This window comes from Erinaceus europaeus, chromosome 16 (genome assembly GCF_950295315.1).
Source record: "Erinaceus europaeus chromosome 16, mEriEur2.1, whole genome shotgun sequence".
Taxonomy (NCBI): Eukaryota; Metazoa; Chordata; class Mammalia; order Eulipotyphla; family Erinaceidae; genus Erinaceus; species Erinaceus europaeus.
Genome location: NC_080177.1, coordinates 1,541,249 through 1,553,942, shown reverse-complemented (window position 1 = coordinate 1,553,942; position 12,694 = coordinate 1,541,249). Strand labels below are relative to the sequence as shown.

General features: G+C 60.7%; 1 protein-coding gene across 5 annotated transcripts in view; it reads left to right on the top strand.

Moving 5' to 3' along the window:
• The first annotated feature begins 2,424 nt into the window (after window positions 1-2,424).
• PAQR5 (progestin and adipoQ receptor family member 5) overlaps window positions 2,425-12,694 on the top strand; it is a 48,216-nt gene continuing 37,946 nt past the window's right edge. For 2 of the 5 annotated variants that reach the window (XM_060175673.1, XM_060175671.1), the window contains exon 1: window positions 10,481-10,568. The gene's annotated coding sequence lies outside the window, so the exon portion shown is untranslated. Of the gene's footprint in view, window positions 2,544-10,480; window positions 10,569-12,694 lie in introns of those variants that run through there. The other 3 variants (XM_060175672.1, XM_060175670.1, XM_060175675.1) reach the window with 3 other exon arrangements.

Below are 12,694 nucleotides of genomic sequence, written 5' to 3'. Positions count from 1 at the left end.
GCCTGCCCCACCCCACGCGCCCTGCGTCTCCCCGTTGAGACAGCCCCCACCCCTGCCTTTGCCTTCAGTCTTCTGAGGCCGTGGGGACCCTTCACCCCCAAACTGAGGGCATCCACCTCCCGTCACCCGGGGCCACGGGGGTGGGGCATCAAGAGAGGGGGCTCCCTGGTCCCGGCACAGCTCAGTGCCCGTCGGCAGGCTGGCCAGATCTCAGGGTCCACGGGGGGTGGGGGTCCCCAGCCCTGACCAGGGGAGCCTTTCTCACCCGCCCGCCTGAGATCCCGGGACCGGGGCTCAAGCCTCAGCATGGTGTGTGGGAACACCATGGAGAGGGCAGTGCTGTGGGGTCTCCTCCTCTGCCGAGAGAGAGAGAGAGAGAGAGAGAGAGTTAGGTGGGATCATGCAGTGCATAAAGAAAAGCAAATGAGTGGTCCAGGGGGTGGTGTAGTGGATAAAGCATCAGACTCTCAACCATGAGGTCCCAAGTTCAATTCCTGCCAGCACATGTACCAGGGTGATGTCTGGTTCTTTCTCTCTCTCTCCTATCTAATAAGTAAATAAATTCTTTAAAAAAAGAAAAGAAAATGAAAGTGGCAGAGAGGTGAGCTGGGACACAGACCTGTCTGTCTGTCTGTCTGTCTGCCTGCGTGTCTCTGATACCCTGACTGCCTGGGAGAGCGAGAGAGGCTGCACCATGTGGCCTGCCGCTGGGCTGTCACCATCACCGGTGTGAATGACGCAGACCCCCCCCCCCCAGCAACCTCGGGTGCGAGGCCAGGACCCTGCCCGCTGCCCACTGCTCGCTGCTCTGCTGTGGCCTTGTCACCTGGGCCTGAGGACTGAGCTCTGAGACTGAGCGTGAGCACACACTCACTCACTCTCGCGCTCACAGCTACTCACACCAGCACTCACACACACTCACTCACCCTCGTGCTTATACCTGCACTCACACTTACACACTCACTCACTCTTGTGCTCACAGCTACTCACACACACTCACCCTCGTGCTCACACCCACTCACACACTCACTCACCCTCATGCTCACACCTACACTCACACCTGCACTCACACTCACTCACTCACTCACCCTCGTGCCCACACCTGCACTCACATTCACTCACTCACCCTCATGCTCACACCTGCACTCACACACACTCACCCTCGTGCTCACACCAGCACTCACACACACTCACTCACCCTCGTGCTCACACCTGCACTCACACACACTCACCCTCGTGCTCACACCAGCACGCACACACACTCACTCACCCTCGTGCCCACACCTGCACTCACACTCACTCACTCACCCTCGTGCTCACACCCACTCACACCTGCACTCATACACTCACTCACCCTCATGCTCACACCTGCACTCACACCTGCACTCACACTCACTCACTCACTCACCCTCGTGCCCACACCTGCACTCACATTTACTCACTCACCTCATGCTCACACCTGCACTCACACCTGCACTCACACTCACTCACTCACTCACCCTCATGCTCACACCTGCATTCACACTCATTCACTCACCCTCATGCTCACACCTGCACTCACACTCACTCATCCTTGTGCTCACACTCCTCACACCTGCACTCACACTCACCCTCGTGCTCACAACCACTCACACCTGCACTCACACACACACTCACATCCACACCTGTACACACTCACCCCTGACACTCCACACTTGCACTCACACTGACACACTCACACCTGCACGTGTCCTGCAAGGTGAGCATCAGAGAAGACCCCCCCCCCCAGCTAGAAGCCTCCCCATAGGAATCGTGGTTCATGGAAAACCTGCCCCCACGTGCTGCAAATGGGGAAACTGAGGCAAGGAAGGAGCCTGGGCTGAGTCTGGATGGCCTGACTCCTGCCCACATGGCAGCCCCGAGGGGTCAGCGGAGCCCCCACCCCCACGGAGGGCAAGAAGCGGAGCCCCTGTCCTCTGACCCCCTGTCCCTTGCCCTTTGCCCCCTGCCCCCTGTCCCGTCTCCCCCCCTTCCCTGTCCCCACACCTGGATGTCCGGTTCCTGGCGCCAGGCCCTTCCCTTTGTGCTGCGTCCTTTCAACTCTTATCTCTGTGTCCGCGGGTGGCAGACGGCCAGGCCCAGAACCTTCCAGAAATGGGGGGCGGGGAGGGGGCTCTGCGGAGATGGGGGGGGCTGGGGGTCCCGCCAGGAGCAGCAAAGAGGCACAGCCCCCAGGAAGGGCAGGCGGCCGGGCGCGGGTCACCGGTGCTGGTCAGTGTGTGTGGCCAGGGACGTCCGGGGGGCTGGAGGGTGGGGCACCCCCGACGCCCCAGGCCGCAAACAGGGAGCCCAGTTGGGCCACCCGGTGGGGGAGGGGTGCCCTGCCCTGCCCTGCGGTGCCCTGGGCTCCGGCCCTGCCGCCCCGCCCCTGGGAGGGGACAGGGAGGGACGGGGAGGGACGGGGAGGGACGGGGAGGGAACAGGGCGGGACGGTGGGGAGGCAGCCACCCGGGCCAGGTGCGGTGGTGTGTCGGGGTGCAGCGCCCAGGAGCCCCCAGAACCAGGTAACCCCCAGTCCTCTGCTCATACCTGTGCCCCCGGCACCCAGCACCCAGCGCCCAGCACCCAGCGCCCAGCGCCCAGCACCCAGCGCCCAGGGGCGTCTGGGCAAGTTCAAGTTGGGACGGATGGGGTGGGGGTGGCAGCGGGGTCCCACCCGCCTCCTGCTCACCCCACAGGTGACCCCCCTGCCCCCAGCGCTGCCCACAGGTGGCCCCTCCCCACCGCCGCTGCCCCCCGCCCCCAGCCCCCAGCCCCCAGCTGGCACCTCTTGGGCGTTTATCTCCCTTCCCCAGGGCAGAGCATGGGTGTGGGTGCAGGGTAATGGGGCTGGCACCCCACTGCATCCTGCCCCCGCCCGTGAGGTGGGGACTGCCCCGTCCCGCCGGTCTGAGGGGGACTGCCCTCTCTGTGGGGCTCTGGGGGGCTCAGGGGGGCTGGGACATGGTGAGAAGCACAGAGAAAGCCCCCAGGGGACCGTCCTGCCTCCGGGTCACCCAGCGGCCTCAGTCCTTGGCGGGTGGAGGGGAGCAGGGGGTGCTGCTTCTCCGCTCCTTAGGGTCCTGACTCAGCGGGTGCCTTTTCAAAACCAGGACACTCGCCACCACCATGTGACTTGAGGGCAGAGGTGTGGGGGACAGGCCGGGACCCTGGCTTGGTGGCCAGCGGGGGGCTTCTGCGTCCCCTCCTCAGGCGTCTCTTTCATCATGGGCTCCAGGGTCGGGGCACCAGGGAGCAGACTTGGGCCCCACCCCACCGAGCAAGTCCAGCCCCCCACCACCGAGCTCTACCCCTCAATCCTACCCCTCAGTCAGGGAGGGGCCGGGACTCAAACCCAGGACCCCACACCTTCCAGGGTTCGGTTTCTGGAACCCTCTCTCCCTCCCCTGCAGGAAGAGGGGAGGCTGCCTTAGAGGGGAGGGGTGGGAGGGGTCCGGGGAGCCCTCAGGGTGGGGGTGCTCAGTGTCTGTGTCTCCCTCCCCAGCCCAGACACCATAACACTGAGCCGCCCTCCACGGAGCTTCCCCAGGCGCCATACTTGGCTTTGCCATGTGGTGTCAGGGCTCAAGCCTGAGTCCTTGTGTGTGACTGGGGGTGCGGGGGGGCACTCTACCAGGAGGGATCCTGGGGGCATGAACCCCAATCTCTGAGGCTGTGGGGACTGGCGGGCCAGGGAGGGGCGAAGCCAAGATTCTGGCTTGGGGGGGGGGGCAACTGGAACTTTCTGTGAGACCCTGACCCCCAGGTGCTGGGGGTGCCTGAGGGGACCCTCTCCCCCCTCCCTGGGGACACAGTGACGGGGGGGGGGGCGCATGGTCTGTGACACCCACCTCTCTGTGTGGCCCTGTTGGATGGACACTAAACCCAGAAGCTTGGACCTGCCGCCTCCCTGGTGCGAAGGTGACGCCTGGGTGGGGGCAGAGGGAGAGAGGACGCAGGCCCAGGGAGGAGTCCGCCTCCTGGAGCTGCAGAGAGCCTCTCCCCCAGCCCCCAGAGCCCTGTGGACCCAAGGCCTTGACGCCTGTCAGTGTGGTTGTCCAGGGAAGAGCTTCAGGCTCCCGGTGTGGACGGCTGTGGCTGTGCTCCGTCGGCTTGGGCTTTGAAGGCTGCGCTGGAGTTTGCCGGCCATATTGGCAGGATGGGGGCGCGGTTTGCTGCAGAGCTGGGCAGTGGGGGCCACTCCGCCAGGGCCCGGGGCTCCCACCCCTGCCACGGGCCTCCTGAGGGGCGGCCTCCCCGGGGAGCGGGGAGGCCCGTGTGTGTCCCCAGCTTCTGTGGCTCTCGGCAGCAGGGGAGACGTCTCTGTGGGGGAGACATCTCTGCCGAGGCTGTCTGCCCCCCCCCCCCCCCCCGCAAGCGTCATTAGTACAAGTCACCTCTGAGGGTCTGGGAGGAACTCAACAGGCCTATAGTCCACAGGGCCCTGAGTTCAAGCCCCAGCGGTGCTAGAGCAGGAGTGTGGTGTCTCTCCCTCCCTCTCTCTGTCTCTCCCTCCCTTCTTATGATCTCTCGTGTTATCTCTCAAGAAATACAGTTTCATTTGATTGGGGTTAATGGTTTACAGTCTAGTCACACACAGACTCTCAGCTCCCCTTGACTGGTGTCCAAGGGGCACCCCAGGACCCCAGTGTCCCTTCATCCTGTCCTCTTGCCTCCTTCCCCAGAGTCCTCTGCTTTGGGGCCCTGCCCCAACCCCACCCCGACTCCAAGCTCACTGTCTGTCCTCCTCCCTCACTGCCTTTTCTTCATCTATAATGCGGTCACTCCCGGCTGGTCTTTCTCTTCCTGGCTTGTCTCACTCAGTATGACGCCTTCGAGGTCCGACTACACTATGGCAAAGGAGATGGACTCACCATTTTTAACTGCTGCGTAGTATTACACAACTCCCACAGCCGCTCAGCGGTGGTTGGGCATCGGGGTTGCCTCCAGGTTTGGGTGATCATAGACTGTGCTTCTCAGCGTGGAGCCAGACCAGAGCTCAGCAGGTCAGGCACAAGCATTGCACGCACAGGGTCCAGGCTTGAGGCCTGGCGCCACACGGGTGTACCGTGTCACCAGGGGGAGCTCCACTGCCCCGTGCCCCTCCGTTCCGTCTCTGTCTGCCTCGTCTCCACTGGAGGAAAAACCTGGCCCTGGAGCAGTGAAATGTGCGAGGCCTTGGAACGAAGAAGAAAGGCCACATTGAGGCTGGGGAGATAGGTCAGTTGGCAGAGTGCAGGGCTTGTCTCTCTGAGGCTCCTGCTTCCATTCCAGCAGTCAGTGGACCAGAGGGCTGCTCTGGCTTCTCTCCCTCTCCTTGAATCTCTCATGATTTTATTGTTTATTTTATTGGATAGAAACAGAGAAATGGAGAGGGGAGAAGGAGATAGAGAGGGAAAGAAACAGAGAGACACCTGTGGCCCTCGGCAGGGAGGGGGCAGCCTGCACCTGGCCCGCAGCCCTTCCCTCTGCCGTCCATTGACGTTGCCCACAGATTGCCCTGGAGGGCCAGGAGCTCTCTCCAGTGCTGGGAGGTCTTGCCCAGGAATCTGGAAAGCAGTCGTTGTCCTGGGGACCAGAGGCTGGGTGGCCTGGGAGAGGATCCACCCCAAACATTGGAAGAAGGGGGACTGTTTCCCCGTTTTCCACTGGGCCTGACAGCTGTGAAGACTGCACTTTCTTCTTTTTCCCTCTTAACTTCAGCTGGAGAGAGAGACAGGGAGAGACAGAGATAGGGAGAGAGAGAGACAGGCAGACAGAGACACCATGCAGGGCAACTCCACTGTGCCTGGGAGCCTGGGGGCTGTGGATGTTGGGGTCTGGGGCTCTGGGGGGCTGGAGTGTGGGGGTCTGGGGGCCTAGGGGGTTGGGACCTGGGAGTGTGGAGGGCCTGAGGGCTTGGGGGTCTGGGGGCCTGGGAGCTGATGGACCCAGGGCCCAGGGGTGGTGGTCTGGAGGAGGCTGGGGCCTAGGGGTCTAGAGGCTTGGGGCTCTGGGGTGTCTGGAGAGACTGTGGAGTCGTGTTCCGTCCAGGGTGAGCGCGGATGTCCTGACATGTGGCCTTGCCTCTGGCCCCTCACCCGCTGCCCCTGGGGGTCCTGCTCGGGTGTTTGGTGGCTGCACGCTATGTGTCTGTCCGTCCAAGAAGGACGCTGGGCTCCTGTGCCCTGGCGGCTGTGGGAGGGTGCTGCGGACTCGGCAGGTGTTTGCTGCTGCAGGGCTGCTGTTTTCCGCTCTCAGGGTGTGGTGGGTGGGTGCCCGGGTGGGTGCCCGCCCTGGACAGGGAGCTGGGCCATGCCAGCCCGCCCTGCTCTGAAGGCAGAAGCTATTTATTTATTTATGTTACCAGAACACTGCTCAGCTCTGGTTTATGGTGGCGCAGGGGATTGAACCTGGGACTTCGGAGCCTCAGACATGGGAGTCTGTTTGCAGAACCATTATGCTATCTACCCCCTGCCCGGAAGCTCTCTGACCTGGGTTTTGTGGCCAGGCAGGTGGCCTCTAGGTGCCGGGGTCCAGGTGAGGGGCTGGGAGGGGCAGGACGGTGGGGGGGCAGGTGGCTCCTAGCAGCTCTGGGGCCACCGGTGACTCTGATCAAGGCTGGGGGTGCGGTTCCCGGTAGGAGGGTAAAGTGTATGTGGGGGACCCCAGCCCCGTTCCTGTTCCTGGGTCCGAGGGGCTTTCCATGGGGGGGTGGCCCCTGGGGGGCAGGGCTGCAGGGGGCCGGGGTTCAGGTTCCTGCCCGGAGAAGCTTCTAGAAGGTGTGTCCTGGCTCCCAGGGACGGGAGCACAAGTGTCAGGCCCTGCTGGCTCCAGGCTTGCGGAAGGCCGTGGAGGTCCAGGAGGGGTGGGCAGGGCTGGGGGGCACTGCCCAGAGCCGGTCACGGTCTAGGGCCCAGGGCACCCAGCAGGGCGGAGAGGACACAGCAGCTCTGGGCAGCTGGCTGGTCAGGGTTGCGGTAGGGGGTGGGGAATGCTCCCCGCTGCCAGGCTCTGGTCGTGGGGGAGGAGAAAGCAGCAGAAGCGTGGCCACCGTCACCCGCAGCTGAGACAACTGCTCTCCAGGCCACAGGCGGCAGTTAGGTAGGCTCAGCCGGGTACTGGTGCAGAGTCCTCTCTGGTGGATTCCAGAGAAGAGCAGGGCACTGGCCCACTGAGCTCTCCTGTCAGTGTGATTGGATCTTTTAGAACAAGAACAGGAAATGAACCTATGTGGTTCAGAGTACAAACACTGTGAAGACGTCACCCAGAGAGAACACCCTCCTCTCCCTCTCCTCAGCCTGGGGGCCTGAGATTCTGGGAGCTGGGGGGCTGGAGGATCTGGGGGTCTGGGAGTCTGGGGCCTGGGGACCTGAGATTCTGGGAGCTGGGGGGCTGGAGGATCTGGGGGTCTGGGAGTCTGGGGCCTGGGGACCTGAGATTCTGGGAGCTGGGGGGCTGGAGGATCTGGGGGTCTGGGTGTCTGGGGCCTGGGGACCTGAGATTCTGGGAGCTGGGGGGCTGGAGGATCTGGGGGTCTGGGAGTCTGGGGCCTGGGGGCCTGAGATTCTGGGAGCTGGGGAGCTGGAAGATCTGGGGGTCTGGGAGTCTGGGGCCTGGGGACCTGAGATTCTGGGAGCTGGGGGGCTGGAGGATCTGGGGGTCTGGGAGTCTGGGGCCTGGGGACCTGAGATTCTGGGAGCTGGGGGGCTGGAGGATCTGGGGGTCTGGGAGTCTGGGGCCTGGGGGCCTGAGATTCTGGGAGCTGGGGTGCTGGAGGATCTGGGGGTCTGGGAGTCTGGGGCCTGGGGGCCTGAGATGCCAGGATCTGGAGGGTTGGGTGGACTTGGGGGGCTGGAGGGTCTGGGAGTCTGGGGCCTGGGGGCCTGAGATTCTGGGAGCTGGGGACCTAGGTGGACTTGGAGGGCTGGAGGGCCTAGGGGTCTGGGGCCTTGGGTCTCGGGGGTCCTGCTGTGGTTCAGGGAAGGCACCTCGAGGGAGCAGATGTCCCAACATGTGGCCTTTGCTTCTGACCTGCCCCCCCTGGGATCTTGCTCTGCGGCTTGGTGGCTATGTGCTGTGTGTCCTTCTGTGTGTGTCTCTCGCCCCGACTCCTGTCTCACTTGAAACTCGCATGTATATAACAAATGAATCCTTCTAAATAAATATTGAAAAAAAAAAAACCAAAAGAAATACTGTAAGTAAAATCCAGGGGCTGGTCAGCAGCAGCAGCAGACAGGCCTTGCATGGAGTGGACCGGGGTTTGATCCCCGGCATTGCGTGTGCTCAATCTGACCAGTGCTCTGGGCCAAAAACAAAACAAAACAAAACAAAAATCAAATTTTTGAATAAAGGGGAATTGTGTGAATAAAGATGAGACTGGTCTGACCACAGTCTGCAGGTGGGTGGGGACGTGGCCCCACGGTTCTGCCCTGGCCACCCAGTCCTCCCACCTGGTCAGGCTGGCCGTGAGCATCCTGCGGGGACAGAGCCCGAACCGTGGGGACGCTGCCTCCCCCTGGAGCTCCAAGCTCTCCTCCCTGGAGTGTAGATCCCATAACTCTAGCTAGTGATCTGAAGATGGGCATCTAGGCTGCTCCCACTCTTGGCTACTGTGAACAACGCAGCTGTGAACACAGGGCTGCAGGGGCCGGGCGGCGGTGCACCTGGTTAGCACACGCATGACTGTGTGCAAGGACCCGGGTTCAAGCCCCCGGTCCCCACCTGCAGGGAGAGAGCTTCACAAGTGTGAAGCAGGGCTGCAGGTGTCTGTCTCTTTCTTTCCCTTTCTATCGCCCCCTCCCCTCTCAATTTCTGGCTGTCTCTCCAATAATAAATAAAGATATAATAAAAAAAAAAACTAAACTGTGTTTTAAAAAAGCGCAGGGCTGCATATGTCCCTTCTATTTGAGTGTCCACTGGACAAGTGCCTCAGAGAGGGATGGCTGGGCGGTGCGGTGCCTCCATGTCTACTTGTTTCAGGGCTGTGCACACAGTCCCACAGGGGCTGCCCCAGCTTGCGTCCCCACCAGCAGGGAGCAGGGTTCCCTTTTCTCCACAACCTCGCCAGCACCTGTCCTTTCCTGGCTTGCTGGTGGGAGCCACCCTCTCAGGGGACAGATGGCACCTCTGTGTAGTTTTAACTTGCGTTTCTCAGTGACACGTGTGTGAAGTGGAGCTTTTCTTTTTTTTTAACATTAATTTATTCCCTTTTGTTGCCTTTGTCTTATTGTTGTAGTTATTATTGCTGTTGTTGATGTTGTCGTTGTTGGAGAGGACAGAGAGAAATGGAGAGAGGAGGGGAAGACAGAGAGGAGGAGAGAAAGACAGACGCCTGCAGACCTGCTTCACCGCCTGGGAAGCGACTCCCCTGCAGGTGGGGAGCCGGGGGCTCGGACCGGGGTCCTTACGCTGGTCCTTGTGCTACTCCCGAAGTAGAGAATTTCTCCATGTATCTGAGGGCCGTGTGTCTCTTGTCTAGAAAGCTGTCTGTCCCACTCTTTGGCCCCCATACAGCCCACAGGATGGGGTGGCTGGCAGGGGGGGCCGGTGGCTTTGGTGTGAGAGGTGACCAGTGTGGCGCTGACCAGTCCAGCCACTTCAGACTGCAGTGTGGACAACCCTGGGCTCCCCTGGGACAATCAGTTTCGCCTTTGGGATCCTTGCAGCCTCTTCTAGTGACTGAACCAGTGTCCCCACTCTGGCCGGGACCCATGCTTCCGGGGAACAGTCACCCCATGCCTCCTTCCGGCCACTGCCTCCCCCAAAGCTGAGTCAGTCCTGCGTGGGGGTGGGGTGTCTGGCGCTGGAGCTTGGGGCGCGTGGCAGCTGGGCCAGGCCATCACAGGCACCGGAGACACCGCTGTTAAAGCCGAGAGACTGAAATGCGGGCGGCGGGGAGATAGCACAGCTGGTGGAATGCAGGCCGTGCGTGCAGGTACGGGAGCAGAGCTCTGACTCCCCCCCAACTCTCTCTCTCTCTCTCTCTCGTGTGTGTGTGTGTGTGTGTGTGTGTGTGTGTGTGTGTGTGTGTAAGCACAAGGGTTAGGTGGCCCAGAGGTAGAGAACAGGCCCTGGGTTCAATCCCCAGCACAGGATAAAATGACATCTCAGTGCCCTCCCCCACCGCATCCATAGGTGTGTCCTATAAAAGGAAACACAGTCGAGGGAGACGGCATCATGGTTCTGCAAACAGACTCTCCTGCCTGAGGCTCTGAGGTCCCAGGTGCAATCCCCAGCACCACCATCAGCCAGAGCTGAGCAGGGCTCTGGAAAAATCATTAAGTCAATAAAGAAATAAGACACAAACAGGGGCACCTGGTGGTACACCTGGTTAAATGCACATATTACAGTTCACATGGACCCAGGTTCAAACCCCTGGTCCCTACCTGCAGGGGGAAGCTTCACAAGTGGTGAAGCAGGGCTGCAGGGCTCTGTCTCTATATCATCTCTGTCTCTCTGTCTCTCTCTCTCTTTTCCCCAGAGTGGTGAACATCTGGCTTCTGGTGAGTACGAGGTTTGAACCTGTAGCCCTTCTGTCTCAGAGCCCGTGTGCAGAGTCACTGCACCAGGTGAGCACCTCTCTCTCCCTCTCTACCTCCCTCTCCCCTCTCCATTTCTGTCTGCCTCTTTCCAATAATAAATAAATAGTTTAAAATAATACACAAATTTAAGGAGTTAAAAGAAAAATAACTAAAATTTTCACAAAGATTGAAGGCACAGTTGTCCTGGCATTCTCACACTGACTGGGTGTGATATACTCACATCAGGGCCAGGCTATGTCACACCTGGTGGAGCGCACACATTACAGTGAGCCAGGACCTGGGTTCAAGCCCCTGGTCCCCCACCCTGGGAGGGGGTTATGAGCAGTGAGGCAGTGCTGCAGCTATCTCTCTTTCTACTTATCTCCCCTTCCCCTCTCAATATTTCTGTCTCTATTATAAATGAATTTTAAGAAATTAAATAAAAAAAAAAAACTCAGGTGACCAGGAGCTGGCACCTACTGACAGAGAGGATGGGGCTGAGGGGGCCAGGCCTCAGTGGGGTCACCGCCTGGAGAGTGACGGTCTGGGCAGCCAAGCCCTTGCCCATCTGGACTCTGTCCCACCCACCCAGCGCGGTGCCCCCTGGGTAAGACTCAGGTCCGGCTCCCTGCTCAGTCACCGTCACAGTCGCGGCTCCCTGCCGTGGGTAAGGTGCTGGCTGAATGGTTGCCTGGCCAGGCTCATGAATGCAGATCACGGGGTGGGGGTCACCCCAGACTCAGGGCCTGTGGGAGAGACGCGTCCAGGGCTGCCCCCCACCCCCACACACGGCCTCTCATTTCCTGTCTGTGGACTTGACACCTGCTGGTCTGTCTCTGCCTTTCCCTTGCTTGGCTTTAATGCTTCTATTCCATCTCCTCCTCCTCCTCTCTCTCTCTCTCTCTCTCTCTCTTTTTAAATTTAACTTTTTTTGTTTGCTTTGTTTTTTTACCAGAGCCCTGCTCAGCCCTGGCTGATGGTGGTGCAGGGGACTGAACCTGGGAATTTGGAGCCTCAGGCATGGGAGTCTCTTTGCAGAACCATTGTGCTGTCTCCCTCTGCCCGCCTCTTCCTCCCTTCCTTTCCTCTTCTTCCTCCCCCTCCTCCTTGTTAAGGTGGCTGGCTGCAGGGAATGAACCCAGGGCCTCAGGCATGCACAATGCCTTGAGTAGTCTTCCTGGGCCGTTTTTTTTTTTTTTTTTTAATTCTCTATACTTTTCTTAATTCTATATATTTGGATAGATAGATAAGAGAGCACCACTCCACTATCCATGGAGCTACCCTGGTGTCATCCATGGTGCTCCCATGTGGTTCCAGGGCTCAAACCCAGGGCTTTATAGATGGACTGCGTGGCTGAGTCACATTCCAGCTCACTTTTTACTCTGTAATTCCTAGAGACAGAGAGAGGCCCCTCAGCCCTGCCCACCCTCCATGGGCTCCCTGGGTGCTGTGCCTGGTGCTGAGAGAGGAGAGACCCCACAGCCCTGCCCACCCTCCATGGGCTCCCTGGGTGCTGTGCAGGGTGCTGAGAGAGGAGTGACCCCACAGTCCTGCCCACCCTCCATGGGCTCCCTGGGTGCTGTGCCTGGTGCTGAGAGAGGAGAGACCCCACAGCCCTGCCCACCCTCCATGGGCTCCCTGGGTGCTGTGCAGGGTGCTGAGAGAGGAGAGACCCCACAGTCCTGCCCACCCTCCATGGGCTCCCTGGGTGCTGTGCAGGGTGCTGAGAGAGGAGAGACCCCACAGCCCTGCCTACCCTCCATGGGGCTCCCTGGGTGCTGTGCCTGGTGCTGAGAGAGGAGAGACCCCACAGCCCTGCCCACCCTCCATGGGCTCCCTGGGTGCTGTGCAGGGTGCTGAGAGAGGAGAGACCCCACAGCCCTGCCCACCCTCCATGGGCTCCCTGGGTGCTGTGCAGGGTGCTGAGAGAGGAGAGACCCCATGGGAGACATTTCCAAGCACCCCAGGAATCTGTGGGGTACTGTGCTTGGTCCTGGGTGACTCCAGTCAGCCAGCTGGGAGCCTGTGCTCAGAAGGGGTGGGGAGCTCTGGAGTCACCACTAAGATGAGGTGCAGACAGGGGCCCAGGGGACCCCATACAGGGAGGGCACTGCAGTCCAGAGTGCCACCCCTTTCTGATCTCCAGGCAGCCACTCCGCTGGCAGGAAGTGGGG